Below are 3,382 nucleotides of genomic sequence, written 5' to 3' on the forward strand. Positions count from 1 at the left end.
TGCACTATGGTGTGAGCACTGCACTGCCACTGTCAGCCATTGCACTAGAGTGTGAACGCAGCACTACCACTGTCAGTCATAGCAGTACAATATGCCTATCTTCAACTATTAAGACAGCAACAAATTATAAAGTTATGCTAAATTATTCCCATGAGATTTTTTTTCTACCTCTTTGCCCATATATGATATTGTCAGCATTTTGCCTTTCTGCTGGGTGCAAAGAGGTATGTATGTCACTGTCCATTTATTTTGCAGTAACTTGGTAGTAACGTACTTGGTTTAATAGATTCAGGAAAAAGAGTCATAGTTTTAACAAAAGTCCATGTGAGTAGTTAGAGGGATAAGAGAGGATGAGAACTTTGAAAGAACAGAAATAAGAGCAGGCCCTTGTGGCTGACGGCTGATCGTCCTTCCTCACTGTCTGAAGTTGACATCTTGCTTGGTAGGCGTGGCTGAGGCTTACTGAATGGGAAGGTTACTTTGGGGCTACGGTGAACTCACTCTGGAACTTGCTCTGAAATATTTTGTAGGAAGCTGAGGAACACTGTTCATGGGAGTATCTCACTGTAGGGTGTGGCTTAAAAAATGGCTGAGAGGAAGCTGGGGGAAGCTCTTGGTGGCTGGATGCTGCCGGCCACGGTGTGTTGTGTTGTAATTTAGTGTTGGCAAAGCCACACAGTCTGCATGAACAGTGGACCTAGGAAGTAAAATTTCTCCCAGAGTTGCTTCCAGAGAACTTTGTGAACAAGTCATGCTGGCGGACTGTAAAACTCCTTGCCATCTGGCAAAGAACAAGGATTTGAAGGGTCCGGGTCTATTTTAACACAGTAGGCAAACGGATGAATGGGAGGTGAGAAGGTACCAGATGGGTGACTGCTACAGCGCACCCGTAGAGACTTAGTTTCCATAGGAGCTCCGTGAGCATATTTGACTCCGCGGTAACAACCAGATCACCGTGTTTACCTAAGAAGACACACTTCTTACAAGTCAAGAGCTTTTTACCTTTGCTGCAGAATAAGAAAGCGTAATCCCCAAAGGCATTGTATTGACCGTAGCTTGTATGGATTCCTTCTTTTGTTCTCTCTCAGCCACACTGAGTGATCAGCCTAGCTGTACAATTAGCCTCTGACTGCTTGTGTGCAAAATAGGATTGAGGAAAGAGTGATATGCGTGCACATGCACACACACACACACGCACACACACACACACACATTATGGTTTTTTCCTTTTCTACCTACCCACTGGAATTTCTCTTGGCGGAAGGACCTGACTCAAACACAGATCTCAATTTCTCAGTTATCCTGGTATAGTTGGGAAGTTACTGTCCACTAGAGTCTTAATTTTGATTATTGTAGTTCTCAGTACCAAAAGTTTTCAGAAGTATCCTGCTGCTACCTCTTTTTATACTTTTGAGTTACTTATTCTCAACATAAATAGCTTTCCTTTTGAATTTAGCTTATTTTTTTTAAACGGATACATCATATGATAGTCATGGAGCGTTTTTGATTCAGACCTTTTGTTTGTAATTTCCTATTTTGTTATCTTGCTTTTTATGCTTAATTATCTTTCAATAGTCATACATTTCATTAAAAAGAAAAACAAACTATTGGTGGATGTAACTTGAGGCCTGGGGTAAGGTTCTTAGCATCCTGTTAAGCCAGCTGTAAGTCTTGGGACTTTCTGTTGCCTGGATGACTCATGCCCTCAGGTTTACAGCTTGCTTTTGTGTGGGTTTCTAGGGAACAGAGCTGATAGAATGGATGAGTATACATTTATGTTAGTAAAGGATTTATTGGAGTGGTCTCAGTAGTTCAGCCTTGGCTGTTTCCCGATGGGAGGGACCGTGCATGAGACTGGGAATCTTGCAGACCCAGTCTGGTGCTGGAGTCCAAAGGGAGGGCCTAGAGATGGGTCAGTTTTCAGTCCACATTGGAATCTTGAAGAAGTGGATTCTGACACCAGAGAATTAAAGGGTCAGAATAGATGAGCTTGCCAGTGACAGTGAGGGACAGTAGACAGAAAGGACGAACTTCCTTTTTCTGTGTCTTTTGTGTGCCCTGCCACCAGAAGGTGTGACTCATTTAGGGTGGGTCTTCTGACCTCAGAAGGATTAGGGTGGGCCTTCCTCTTCAAATAATCCAGCCAAGAAAAGTCCCTCACAGGTGCTCCAGGGGCTTGGCTTTGTCACTTGAGGATGTAGTTGAGTTGACAACCAAGATCAGTCATCACAGTGCTGGTATACCATTACTCAAAGAACAAGCCATTGTTCCCATGTCAGAAGTATCATGGGGCACACTGACGTGCCTCTCTGCTGCGGGCTTTGCTTCCCGTTTTTGTCTTCATCTTTCCTCAGGCTGGGCTCGCAAGCACACACTCTTTTTTGGGCAGTTTCTGTGAGAAATCTCTAGCCCCAAAGCAGCTTTTTGTGCCTGGCTCCTCTTAAAGAACCTGTGACTTCTGGGCCTTGACCTGGTCACTAGATACAGTTGCTGATCAGACTTGGAATATTTAAAAATTATTCCACTTTTAAAGTTGGTATGAGGGGGTGTCTGTCTGGATTACCTCATCTGCTATTATTGGAAGTGAAAAATTAGAATAAGTTAACTAGCCTTTTATCTAAGTTTTACTTTGTTTTTCTCATCTGTAGTATGGAATTGTTAACTGTTTTACAGGGTTTTTGAGGTTTTAAAATAAAGTGACATATGGTCCACTTATACTGTACTTGCTATATAGAACATGTTTGTACCTTGAGAACATAGAGATTTGTCTGTAGGTCATCATTTTTTTCCAAGCATAAATTTGCATTTTTATTACCAAAACCATTTGTTGGAATTGTGAAAGTCTTTCAGATAACGTTAGCATTGAGTGGCTTGTCAACCTTTTTTGTCTCCTAATGTTTTTAAGGCTCCATATACTAGATGGAAAATCTTAATAATCTTAGTTTTATTTAAAAGTAGATTATGACCCTGATATCAGGGTATATAGGTATGTCTGTTTATGTGACTGCAAAAAACCAGTTATCTGTGAAGTATGTATGTATATATACATATGAAGGCTAAATGAAAATTTTAATTATGGATTTGTTGATTAAGTAATTTGTCTAGAAGTGAAGTGCATCTGAAATTTTAATATTAACATTTTAAGATTCTGAATAAAGTTTTTCTAATGGTTTAAGTATAGATAGAAAAATTAAAACATTTCGATACACTCTCATTTTTAAAATTGGCAGAGATTGTGTACAAATGTAAAGTAGTCAAGAGATGTTGATAAAAGTGGGCATTGGACTCTGATGTATCTTATGGCTACGTAATGATTGTGGCGCACTGAAATCACGTGCAGCCGCTGCCCTCAAATCACGTGCAGCCGCTGCCCTCAAATCAC

At 40.8% G+C, this 3,382-nt stretch overlaps 1 protein-coding gene across 1 annotated transcript in view; it reads left to right on the forward strand.

The window, feature by feature from the left end:
- Positions 1-3,382, forward strand: part of Atrnl1 (attractin like 1) — a 521,748-nt gene that overhangs the window by 13,928 nt on the left and 504,438 nt on the right. The window lies entirely within an intron of this gene.

This window comes from Grammomys surdaster, unplaced genomic scaffold (assembly GCF_004785775.1).
Source record: "Grammomys surdaster isolate TR1022 unplaced genomic scaffold, NIH_TR_1.0 66, whole genome shotgun sequence".
Taxonomy (NCBI): Eukaryota; Metazoa; Chordata; class Mammalia; order Rodentia; family Muridae; genus Grammomys; species Grammomys surdaster.